At 45.7% G+C, this 13,543-nt stretch overlaps 1 pseudogene; it reads right to left on the reverse strand.

Moving 5' to 3' along the window:
* Positions 1 to 1,272: 1,272 nt before the first annotated feature.
* LOC149331196 (monocarboxylate transporter 3-like) lies at positions 1,273 to 9,679 on the reverse strand (annotated as a pseudogene).
* Between the last annotated feature and the right edge of the window lie 3,864 nt (positions 9,680 to 13,543).

Consider the following 13,543-nt stretch of genomic DNA (forward strand, 5'->3'; position numbering starts at 1 on the left):
CAGATGGCGCGGCGAGCGGCGATGCCAGCTGCGGCGGTTGCTAGGAACGGGTCAGCTCGTCGTGTGGCCACCGGCCACAGCGAACCGGCGAGAATACGGCCAATGTAGCTCTCGTTACAAAACCCAGATAACGCAACCGCGGTATGAAAGAAGAGATATTCGTTCCCAACTTCCGGGGAATCGCACTTAGGACTTTTTAAATTGCGAGGCGAGCACGGAGCGCACAAGCCACGAAACCACATTCCTTTCTGGCAAGCATAGGTGAACCTACTATATGCGTTCCCTTATCATGGGTGCTAATTGACTACATGTGTCCTTCGAAAGGACTATCAGATGCATCGCCCGAGTAGAGCGTTTGTCATACTTTTTAAACAGTAGGGTTGGTCTTCCGGCCTATACATTTAGGTCCTTGCTAGTGAAAGAAGTTCTCACCGCTAGGAACTACTCGCAGCACACTGTGAGAGTGAATGAGCGTGTCGTGTGCAAGATATAACGAATATAGGTTTATTATTTACAGAGGGCATTGCTTGCGTCTTCTCTCTGCGGAAGAATATTTTGAAGACAGTGCTAGGCGCACTCGTGCTCTAGCAGCATGAGGAGCATTTTCAACATGTGACTTGAAAAAGAAAGGGTCAAGTGCTTATAGAGTCGAGACATGTACTAGAGTCTCACAATTTTTGTACTGACGCTGCGCATGTGTGTCTTTAAATGCTGGAATCTTGCGCCTCCGTGTGAAAGACAATGAACAGATTTTGTTCACGTAGCACATCACAGAAATATTTAACCCGTGCTCCTGTAGGATGCTCGGGAGAACACTTCAGAAAATCGTATTCTTAAAATGTGCTTGCACATTCCGTGGAGCAGTAGTGAGATGACGAATATATGCGGCATTTATGTGTCCATAGGCAAATATTAGATGACATGATTAGAATTATTACTGTGGATGTGATCATGTAGAACAGCGAAAGCAAATGAAGTGGCCGCAATGGGTGTTGCATATTTTTGAAATGTAGTTCATACTTGTGTTGCAAACAAATCACGTCCTTGGTCTTCTCGTTTCATTTTTTTTTCATCGGGAAGAGCTTTCATGCTACTGCGAATCCCTTTCCGATGCGATTATTAGTCAGCAATGCACGGATGATACAATGAGAATTTAAAGTCGAGTTTTCAGTGTAACACTTTACTTCTTTCCCTTTGATGACCATCTTAAAGCTGTCAGTTTGCAGAATAAGTACTATGGGATAGTAGCACGACTATGCATCATCAGTGCGGTTATCGCCTGGTCGAAAAATACCTCGTCACCCACAGAGCGAAAAAAATAATGTTGACTGCAGCCATTATGTGAAGGAGTAGATCGTAGGATCCAAGCTGATCTCTGCAGTATCCTGTAAAAGAATAAAAGGATGCATATGAGCGGACGAGAATTAAATATCACATTTTATTCCGACGCTTTGAGAAGCCGTTGGGGGGGGATAGCTCCAGGGCTTCCCTGAAGAGAGCAATTCAAAAGTTATTCATAAAAATATTGAGCACATTTAAAAAATGGGAGCGTTTTAATGTAGCTAAACCACGTAGCCGTGCGATAGCATGGGTTTAGCCATATTGGCTCATGCTTTTGCTTTGATGGGTCATGCGTACGCCTCGTTACAGTATTAGACTTAGGATAAGCCCTGTTCGAGGTTAAACTGGTCTGATCTGTTCGCGCCGCACATCTGTTCGCGCCACACAGCGATGCGCCGCAAAAAAAAATAATAATTCTCAGATAAGGCTTCAATTGTGCCAAAGACGAAAATATAAAGCATTCGTGATCCTGGTGCCAGAAACATGATAACTGAACGAAGTAATCATTATCAATGGAAGCTTTAAATGTCCGTGATAAATTCTGCAGCAGAAGCGACGCGCGCTATAGCCCTAGAGCTGGTGAAAGTAGCAATCTTCGTCACACCTTGTTTCTTAATGATTCCTGTCATTGGCTCACTTTTTGTTTCCTTTTCGCTTGTCTTTTTCTTAAAGTCGCTTTTGGCGTTGTCCGGTATGTTTGCTTTTCTTTTTCGAAATTCTCCTCAGATTAAGCACACATTTTCATTTGCCTTTGGTTCCTAATTTAACCGTTTCGACTCCATTTATAGCGTTCAATTCTCCTGACATTGTTTTCCTGCAAACGCAGGAATGCATTATCGGGCTCTCACTCGACATTCCGCGTCCCCGTGGCTGGATCAGCAATGGCATGATGACGCCTACAACCTTTTCGCGAGGCCTTCGCACTTCCGGCGAACTAAGCCAAATAGACCACTAAACTTTTCTGCGTTTCTGAGGGATTCGAACCCCCACTTCTCAAAGGCGCAACTGGCATCGCACTTGCACTCGAATTTTTTATTCATTGATGATACCATTTTTTATTTAGCAAGTAATTCATTATTTCTTCTCTAAACACATTCACATGAAACAATACACCGGTTCCTTCGGATTATATTATAAAGTTTGAAATCGATGTTACTATTTCATACTCCTCGCAACCTACATAAAATTAAAAAGGATGAAAATCCGCAATTTACTTACCAACCAAAAACGGTCTCGTCGTTATTACAATGCCAACACAAAAGGATGCGCCACCCATAAGCAGAGGCAATGAGTCGATCCCGAAGTCCTTCACCAGAGCGGGGGCTTGCAGAGAGATCCTGGATCCGTTGCTGACACCTACAGCCATCGAACAGGCCAGCATCGCGGGAAAAGTTCTCAACCATGCGAAAAGTTCGTAGGCGATAGCCTGAAGCAAAAAGCCGAGAAGCATGACGGCCTCCAGGCTCAGTATACCAGAGTCGATTACCAAGCCACTAAGGGGTGTCAGCACAAGATCGCCAATTCCAAAAGCGTTTATGAGGAACACAGCACGGGACGGCGGCACGCCCCTATCCGACGCAATGTCCATTAGCAGGAGCAGAAATATCGCCATTCCAAGGAGTACCACAGAAAAACTGAAGCCAATCAAGGCAAACGACAGCGTCCAGAACTGCTTCGGTATTACAGAAAGTCTACGACGGCATACGTCTTTCCAAAGTAGTAGTCTAGAAGACAATGGCGCTACACTTGCAGCTTGAACGTTCTCCGTGCTGCTTTCGGAAATTAAGGGCTTGAAGAACCCTGCTGATGTGAGTTGATGAGATGGGCCTTCGGAATCTTCTTGGGTAGCTATCGCTCTTGACTTGCCTGGAATTTCAAGACCTGCGCTCGTTGGAACTTCGGTGTTGTTGGATATTTGGCCATCTTTTCTGGCGGATGAGTGATTCTTGTCTTTCATCCAGGCTGGGCTGCGAAGTACAATGGCTGCTGGGAAGGCGTTTAACGTGAGGCCGCCAAGGAGCAGGAAGGTACCGCGGATGCCGTAAGTGGAGCGGAACAGTTCAGTCAGGGGTGGAGCGAACAGCATGTCGAGTCCGGCGAAGAAAAAGAAGAGGCTGCAGGCTGTCGTGCGTCGCTTCTCGAAGTGCTGCGACACCAAGACGTTGACAGTGACGAAGATGCCCGAGAGCGCCAGGCCTGCAAAGGTAATAAAAAAAAAGAAAAACGAATGAATTTGCACAAAAGTGCAGAGTTTACCTAGCCCAAATGAGAATGCTTGCTCGAGGAATTAGTGACTTAGTATAAAGAATTCAGAGTGACAGCTCACTCTTTAGCACTTTATTTAGTAATAATATGAAAAGCATTCTTTTCAAATCACTGTGGTATTCGCAGATTATAAGGAACCATTGCGCTAAGCAAATTTAGGTGCATCTCAACACTTTCATTGCCTTCGTCATTGTCTAGAGTGCTATGAAATTGGTGTATAATTGATTAAAAATTAAAGAACATAAAAGAAGAAATGTTTTAAACACGACTGTGGTTTTAATTAGAAGGCGGGTTCATTCCCGCAATAAAATATTTCTAGGATATTATATCTGCTGTCTGCTGTCGCTAGTGATGCTTAACCTCGGGTGTTTGCAGAGTTCAAACCTTCCCTGCTTTTCGACTAATTTCGTAATTTAAAATGTCTCCGACAAAGCCATAAATGAGTTGTCAACGCGGAATATTGGCAGAAAAAGTCATTAAGCCATTTAGGCAAATTCAAATTTAATTTCCTTCACACCTTGCGTTGCAGAAATGAGCTAACAGGTATAATATACCGCGCTTGTAGCGTTCGCCATCTTCTGATTGCAGACCCAAGCTTCCCTGAAAAAAAAAGCACTCGCTCAGCTCGGTTGAGCCGGTTCATACGGAGCGAAAGGCAACCGAACCAGTGGCCGATGTCGACGCGGAGACGTTGGCAGCATCCGCCGCCCTTTCCGCTTGAGGCACTCTGCCATACTGCCGCCTCAACTGTGGTTGCGGCGCACGCGAGCTCTCCTTTTCAATCCTCAGACGCGTAATCAGGCATGCGACACAACTGGCGAGGCGAGCGGAGGCGAGCGCAACAACGAGGCAAGCGGTGTGACGTCATACCAAACGGCGGCGGCGGCTCCGTGGAGAGGCGCACGATGTGACGTCATGCCAGATGGCGCGACGAGCAAGCGGCGTCCACCAGCTACGGCGGTTGCTAGGCAACGGCTCGAGGCCATTCTCTGTGCCTTCTCTTAGCACCGCCACCGCGAAATCGCAAATTCGTGGCCAATGTAGCTTGCGCTACAAAATGATACAGACTTCATGGCAACTTCGCGCCCGTTTTTCCTCCTGAGCGTACCAAACAGACTTAATTCAAAGGCACTGCGTTTGTTTGGAATTCCTATTGGTTTTTGCGTCTGAAAATACGCATTGTTACTAAATAAATACTGGTAAGAACAAATCAATTTTTAAGTTTTTCTTCAAGATTTGCTGCTATTCTCCACTGCTCGACACATCATTCTTGCACGGATGTTCTGACCGATAAAAGTTTTTCTCCTTTGGTATTGTAGGAAGACTATGTATGCCAGCAGTGCTTAGCCAGCCGGCTGAAGAAAGAACCTCGGGCATAAGCGTGGCGAGTCGAATAGCAGAAAATTCCTTACCTTTCAAAGATTTTATCTAAGCATGAAGTACGCTCAGTGGAAACCCTCCACTCAACAAGGAAATGACATCGACGAAGCCAAATAAAATGCAATACTTGCCATCAAAGCATCTAAATGATCGCATAATTTTAGGGCATTTTTGGATACAATATAAAAAGGGTTGGATGATTTCAGTCATACGAAATCAGGTTCGAGTCAGAATTAAGACATCGTGCATCTCTGTCGCGACCTCTCTGACCAGTTGTCTACGAGTGGGATGTTTCGTCTCGTATTCACTCCTTCTCTGTCCTGACTATTTTGACCTACTCTCCTGAGAAAATCCCTTACGGACGCTCAACACTGCAACCAAAGTCTCCCCTCCATTTTGCGGAAGCCAAACTTTACTAACTACAAACGTGCTCATTCTTACCGTAGACAACTCCGTAAAGCAAAGTGAGCTGCAGAATGCTGTCGGTGAAACCGCAGGCGCAGAGCGAGCCACCCGCCGCGAGTGAGCACACAAGCAGCATAGCCTGGCACGAGAAACGGTGGCAAAGGTACCCCATGACTGGGCCTGCGAAGAGAAATGAAAGCACGTACAGGGTCAGTCACACTTAACGGGAACGCGGCTCTGCGTGGCCACGCACGCGAGGAATGCCGCTGCACCTAACGCGGTCATGAATCAATGCAGAGTGGCGCGGAGGAACGGAAACCTTGACGTGGTCATCATCGTCATCAGCCTGACTACTCCCACTACAGGGCCTCTCCCATGTCTCTCCAATTAACCCTGTCCTTTGCCAGTTGCGGCCAACGTATCCCCGCAAACTTCTTAATCTCATCCGCCCACCTAACTTTCTGCCGCCCTCTGCTATGTTTGCCTTCACTTGGAATCCGCTCCGTTACCATCCTTCGCGTTACATGCCCTGCCCAATCCCACTGGTGTTTCGCGTCACCTGGTGCTTGACGTCGTGCTTCGCGTAATCTGCCCCTTTTCACGATTGAGATACAGGATTGGTCGTAATGGTGTTCCGCGTACGCGCAGCCCCGCGCAGCGGTGTTCCCGCTAAGTGTGATGGACCCCGCACATATCATAAACAACTACTTGTTATTTTCATTGGTAATGCAACGCGGTTCTTCTTCCTCCGAGGCGAAAAACAAATCTCTCACTGCTTGTCCCTTGACAAGATGGTGCGCTTCGACGGTCTTTTTGGAGCTGCTCTGAACGATTCTCTGCCCTCAGTGTTTGTCAATGTGCCCATCAACGTGGACAAGCAATGTACAAGCAGGTGTTTTCGGGGCAAGACAAACAGCTCACTTATCATGAGAAATGCGGGGAGGTCTTCCTTCTTATTTATTTAATTTTTTTTTATGAATATATACCTGATTGCATTCAACTCCTCTACATCAACCCGCTCCTGTAACAGTTCCGGCCAGGAACTGACAATATCTTCAAATAAATAAACAAGCAAACAAATAACCAAATATTTCTCAAGATATATGAAGCGGTTTATCTGTAGCCATAAAAAGAAAAGTAATCAATCAGTAGTTCAGTGGCTATGTGCTTCACTGATAATAGAAAAGACTCTGGTTTGATCCCGGCCGCGGCGGTCCCATTTCAGTGGAGGCGAACTGCTTGAGGCTTCTTGTTACGTGCGATGTCAGCGTACGTTAAAGATCCCCAAGTGGCCGAAGTAATCCGGAGTCCTCAACTACGGCGTCCCGCATAACCTGAGCGCTTTGGGGCCTTAAGCCCCAAAAATCAACTAATAAAATTATGGTCCCAAAAGGTACCCTAGCGGGACTCTTGATGAAGTATCCTAGAAAAGTGGTCAAGCCGAAATGTAAGATACATATTTTGACAGTTGAGAACGAAAGCTAGGCATCCAGGTAGCGAGAGTAGAGTTCCCTATACGCTTTAGTTTCTGCTAGAGTTAGAAGTGTGGAACATCGCCAAACGCCTTCTATATGTGCTCAATATGACTTGCAACGCGTCTGATGAGAGCCAACTAAGTTTCCGCTTCGCAATAAATCAGACTTCGTTCCGAGAGAGCATCCACTGTAAAAAAACATTCAGTGTACTTTCTTCTTTGCATCAACGGGTAAACCAAAAATTTCCTAGCAACGCTGCGCTCTCTGCGAGACCTGAACGTATTCCGCACCTTGCATGTCGCAGCTCATATTGACCGCGGCAGCACATAGGAAGGCTGTCAACCTGATTAACTAGACGATAAGAGCAGCTATGTCTCAAGCCATTCAGAAAACTGTGTGATGCTGCCAAATGCTAATTTAGCTGGTTTTAATTTTCTCCTGATGCATTATTACGCTGCCACTGTCCATTGCTATGGACTGCATTTAGCCTCACCTCCACGACATGCGGAAAGCCTTCACCGAGGAACTAGAATGTGAAGCTGCATGATCACAGACCACACAACAATACTGCTAGCGTGGTTTGCTGGAGGCCTTATTTAGAGTAGGAAGCAAAATCGGTGTTGCTAAAAGTGTAGCGGGGACATTTTCGAGCCACCTCAAAGCGACAAAACCAACCACAGCCCAGAAATGAAAAAAAGTGCATAGTAATGATATAGATATAAAATAAATCAACATTAATTCAAACCAAGCAAAACACAATATAATTTTAATGGACGTTCTAATCAAAGTAGGAAATCAATGATGACGATGAATTTATTCATGCAAGGACAAATTGGCAAAAGACCAAGATCGTTTCTTTTCCCTTGAGCAAAAGTATAATTTCAAGATCTGACAAAATGTTGGAGGGGTCGACAGAGATTTATATGGGTAAAGAGATAACGAATTTTAAAGAGTCAGGTTGGCTGTGCTTACGAACGCCAGACTTAAACATTAGTAGGAGAGACATCTGTCGCGCAGTGGACATAGAGCTAGTAAAGTTATATCTTGGCCGAGTCCCGACAGCAGATCCGGATCATATGAGAGAAATAAAAAAAAAGAATAAGAATGCTTTGGAGTGCGTTTTAATGAGTTATTAAAAGCTTTACAACACCCCTGCATATTTCGCAGAGCATTTGCATTCTGCCAGTACTCATCTGTACTTGAGAAACTTGTAGGCCAACGATTGCTTTAAATTAGATACAAGACAACGAAATGAGACACGGAAAGCAGCGCTATTGAGATAGCATTAATAGCGCAAAAAGAAAGACGCGTAGTCTGCAGAATTCCGTAGCATAGTGGACATCTTTGTGGAAACAAAACTATAGAAATCGACCCAAAATGAGCAGAGGAACACTGAGGAGATGTAACGGATGGCTTCCTAATAAATAAGAATGTTCCAAAAGAAGGAAGACTAAATTAAAATTACTAAATTACTAAATTGAAAAAAAAATCGCAGTCGAGCGGGTAGGTGAATGTACCACCTGCCCACTGGATGCAGTAGTTGGCAGGGTTTAACGGCCTAAAACTACTTAGACCCTGAGGGATGCCGCTGTAAAGGGCTCCAGATAATTTCGACCACCTGGGGTTCTTCCTGCAATGATATCGTAGAGTACACGGGCCACTGAGCATTCTGCCTTCATCTAAATGCGATCGCCGATGCCGGGACCGAACCCGCGTTTTTCGCGGTCAGCAGTCGAGCGCCATAACCCCTCAGCCACCGGGGCGGCTTCGTGGTTGGAGCGCACACGCTGTACTATCTTCTGCCCAGAGAAGCACTCCACTCCTTAGTAAATTTAGGCGGCGAGGGATGCTGCTAAAGAAAATTAAATCATCCGGTTTACTCTTTCTATTATTCTATAAATTTTTACAGTGGAGTGAGCGTGAGGTTCAAAATCTGAAGCATGCCCGAGGCTGAGAGTGAACTGTACCATAGTAAGCGCAGTAATCATCATCATCAACAGCCTGACTACGAACACTGCAGGGAAAAGGCCTCTCCCATGTATCTTCAATTAACCCTATCCTTTGCCAGTTGCGGCCACCGTATCCCCACAAACTTCTTAATCTCATCCGCCCACCTAACTTTCTGCCGCACCCTGCTACGCTTGCCTTCTCTTGGAATCCACTCTGTTACCCTTAAAGACCAGCGATTATCTTGCCTTCGCATCACATGCCTTGCCCAAGCCCATTTGTTCCTCTTGATTTCGACTAGAATGTCATTAATCCGCTTTTGTTCCCTAACCCACTCAGCCCGCTTCCAATCTCTTAACGTTACACCTATAACTTTCTTTCCATAGCTCACTGCGTTGTCCTTAACATAAGCTGAACCTTCTCTGTCAGCCTCCACGTTTCTTCCCCGTAGGTGAGTACTGAGTAGCTCGAGCAATACCTATGTGACGCGAAAAGGTGTTCTGTTTAGCAGTTGGTCTTTACACTTTCTAATACACACCAGACTGCAGATGCGCCAAAATATTTTTTTTTACTATAGAAAATCAGAAAACCTGCAGAAAGCAGCAAATAAATCGGGTATTTGTGAGCGTACGTATACCTGCTAAGTAGCCCAGGCTTGCACTGAGTACAAGAGGCCACGCCGCCTGTTCCCTGGAGACGCTGAAGCTCTGGAGGATTCCGTAAAAGACGACTCCCAAGGATTGTGGCGTGACCAGGGCCATTGACAAATGCCAGCTCAGGAAGCCCGCCGTCACCCAGCTTCATCGTGAGTCAACACCGAACAGCCGGTCCTCTTTCAGGGCCCTCTGCTGCACGGGGTCGCTCATCTGCTCCACCACTGGTCCAGCCTAAATTGGTTGGAGGCTGCGTAAAAGAATGGAGTAAAACAATAAATAGTGTCATTTACTTCTACCATATATTTTTTTTTTTTTTCAAAAACAGCAAGGTCCAACAGACATGCGAGTGCCTTTCTTCCTTTAAAATCATATTTATTCAGCGTAGGTAATGTGCCCATGTGTCGTCCAAGGCAATTACATTTTCTCTATTTAACTATGCCTAGAAAACATCTATTCCGCGTCATCAAAAGCAGCAATACTTTCACAGAATGCGTTCCACATTGTCACTTTCTTTGATAGCTGCACACGCATAGCTTCCTGAGCGCACATTGTAACAGCTTGCGGTAAGCGAATTACACAAACATGCTGCTGGTCCCCAGTGTGTGTGTCGTCATTATCGCGAGAACTTTTACATCAATGCAGACTAGCTATAAGCCGTGCGAAGTTGTGAGATATCCGATACTAGATGTGCGTTTGTAATTAATCACCTTCGTATATAAAAAGCTACTTTCATCCAATAACCCAGGACATTCCTTCGTCGTGAATACATCTTTCTATTAAGAGAAAAAGTTGGTGCACATAAAAACTAGCGTTCAGGCTTCTGCTCTTTCAGGCAAGGATCAGTTGCACTTGAGCGTGGGGCACATGCACGTCGCTGATAGCGAGGGCTGTCATGAAAATTAATATTGATGCTGTCTTATCGCCACAGTGTCAGAAAAATGTCCTTCGCTTCGAAAGCTTTTATTTAAAACACTATTATCTGCCTTTTCCCCTGCATTCGGATCTATTGAGCCATGGCTACCTGTAGTCGCTAAAAGATTCTGGCTGTCACAACACCTCAATAAAATAAGAGAGCCGGGGCGCTAAAGGGCACATCAGTAAATGCTCCGCGCCGCAGACTAATACATAGCATCATATGAGACATAAAATTCACGGTACCTGGTCAGACGATGTCCCCTCTACAACATCCTCGAGCACAGAGCGCACACATGGCTGCCTAGAAGGTTCGATCACAGGCGTGCTTAGTCGTAGCACCACGCTCCTGCACCCGAGTCGCAGGACAGAAGCCAGCAGGCAACGCAATGGTGCGACATCGAAACTCAAAGCTTCCCTTGGCGCTATTTTGAAGGAGGGAGATTTCAAAGAGGTTGCTGGCCTTGGGTTATCAAGCTGCTGGCCTTCGAGGGACGTGTAGCGCACATGCACTACACGTCCGGTAGCTTTCCTCAGCAGAGCAGACCCTTATCGGAAGCCATTAAAAATTCAGAGCAACTGGTTGCGACATTAATTGCGGCCGCATGCGTCCGATGTGGACCTATAAAAACAGACACAAAACTAGAGAAATGACCAGAAAGTACCTGTTTGTAACGCGGAAACCCTTCAGCTCCTAACGATCTTCGAAGGGGAACGAAACGTGAGGAGCCTAGAATGTGTGCCGGGGAGCAGGAACTAATGGGATGATTTATTGCGCGCGTCCTAGCAAGATCTTTAACTTCCCTTTTTCTCGAAAACTCCTTCAATTCCGGGCCTCTTTGATGAAGCCTAAACTTTTTCCACAAGGTGCACACCGACTAATAGCGTTGCAGGTGGTTCCAAGATAAACGCGAGCAGCTGCTGACTGTGCAACGTTTCGGTCACTTTTCCAATACGCCGTCCGTAACAAAAACACCGAGCTCTGTCGTGGGCAGGGCGAAGGCGCGATGTTTACATCGCATTACCAAGTGGTTAAAGACAGGCCTGTAGTCGTGCCGCACAACGGTGAGTGGAGCACGCTGTCACGTGGTATTTTTAAACTTTCGCGGTCTTTCATTGTAGCCAAATAAAAATAGCTCCGCTAAGGCTAATTGGCCGGAAGCACCTGGTAAGACTATTTGAAAGGCACTCGCCAAATTTTCCATCCATACCTGAGTGTTCAAAAGCGATGCTTAGAAAGTTGATAATTAACGTCGGCCAATTATTAAGGTATTAAGAACAAAAAATACTCACGTGTACATTACACGAATACTAGCAATATTTGTGTTATTTCAACTGGAAAGAACGCTAAGGATTTTTTTATCTCTTTATCTATTCCAGCAGGAACAGTAGAAAAGGCGCCTCACGTAATATGAACCAAGGATTTAAACAAAGTGGCACGCAGTAGAAGAGTGAAAGCAACAACATATTGTTTCCTGTTGCGCGGCGCTGCGCAAGGTATTTTTTTAAACCGGCTTAATTAATTAATTAGGTAACATTAAGAATCTAAATTACCTAATCTTTACTTTAAGGTCTGGTGCATTTCGTTAACTTGCAGTGGGGCTTTAGAGAGAAGATCCAGTTTTCTTGCGAAAGCTACACTGTGCGAGTCGCCGAGCCATTTCGAGGAGCAGACGAATGGCCATACTGCGCATTCGCCAGGAGCAGTGATGTCACACGGCGCGCAGCTGGCGCGCCACCGCCGTCGCTGCCCGGATGACTCAGAGGTGCCGCCACCGCGCTCACCAGTTGCGCAAGCGCAGTAGCGGCCCATAGCTAGCGTGCCGGGGCCGCCGCGGCTGCCTCGCGCTCTCCATCGCCTCTCTCTCTCCTCGCTGCTTTCACAATCCTCCAGGTTTAACCAGAGCAAAACCACTGCCAAATATTTTTGCATCAACGTGCCTCCTATGTGCGTGTTTTTTTGGGGGGGCATTTACTGAAAAGCCGCGAAAAATAAAAAAAAGTGACTGCGCTCATGCCCTAATCATATTCCATCGCTCCCAACGGTGTTTTCAGCGAACGAAGCGTGCGTACTGACGGTGCTCAAGCAAGTTGCCACCGCTCAGATCGGCGGTCTGCAAAATCGTAAAAATAAGAAAAAACGGAGACAACCTTCACGCGACTCCGCTGCTTTCCCTTCCTTTTTAGATCTGTCCGTGCTATGGCTCAATAGAATCGCCGTATAAATCGGCGGTCGATCGATGAACTGTCTATAACTCCTCGCATAGCAAGGCCCGCTCATTCCATGTTCAGGGAGAATGTGCTGACGCACTTACAAGACTACGCTGAGTGCAGGGCCGGCCAGTCACATATATGCGGTGAGCGCGCTTGCTTCGTTAACTCTGGACGCCCTTGGCAGCTGTGCAGTACGGTCACGCAAGAGGGCGATCGGAATTTTTTTATATGTTTCGCTGGCTTTTTTGAAATGCAGGGATAAAGGACCAGATAAAACATACGTTGCTACAAAAAACAACTTAACGGGACAACTTAACAGAATACAACTTAACGGAACGCATATGACCCTAATGTGAACGATAATATGTTTGTACAGCTAATGTATGCTAACCAAGTAATTACGCGCAATTTAATATATACTCTGAGGAGCACCACACCATGTGAAACAATATGTTCTTGGTTTAATCCACCTCCGGTGGGCCACTTTTTTAAATACTCGGTTCAAGTTACGTTAAACACCCTGTATGTTACAGGCTGTTCCAGCTGAAATGGATCAAGACTTTAAAAATCCTACGCGTTTTTTTCCCAGCTAGCTTAATTTCTATCTTCCAGTCAGCTTCTTTCCATTAGCTTACTAACGCTATGGCTTTTCATTTATATACAGGGTGATTTCTTGTAACCTTTATAGATATTTATTATAAAGACTATCAGATGTACGTCTGAACGCTTTTGTATGTAGATTGTGCAGAAAGGTGGATATCACGTGCCTCATATTGATTAATAATTAGATCAAATGTTAACTAAACCTAAGTAATTATCTTTTTATTGCGTTCCTTTTTAACGTATGCCTCGATTTCGACAGAGCCATGCACTCAAGTGCCGACTCGTGAGACAGGTCGGATATGAGGCGAATCTCCGTGTCGAGTTCAAAGACCTGCAAAAAACGTG

This window comes from Amblyomma mixtum, chromosome 8 (genome assembly GCF_055824585.1).
Source record: "Amblyomma mixtum isolate Tamu chromosome 8, ASM5582458v1, whole genome shotgun sequence".
Lineage (NCBI taxonomy): Eukaryota > Metazoa > Arthropoda > Arachnida > Ixodida > Ixodidae > Amblyomma > Amblyomma mixtum.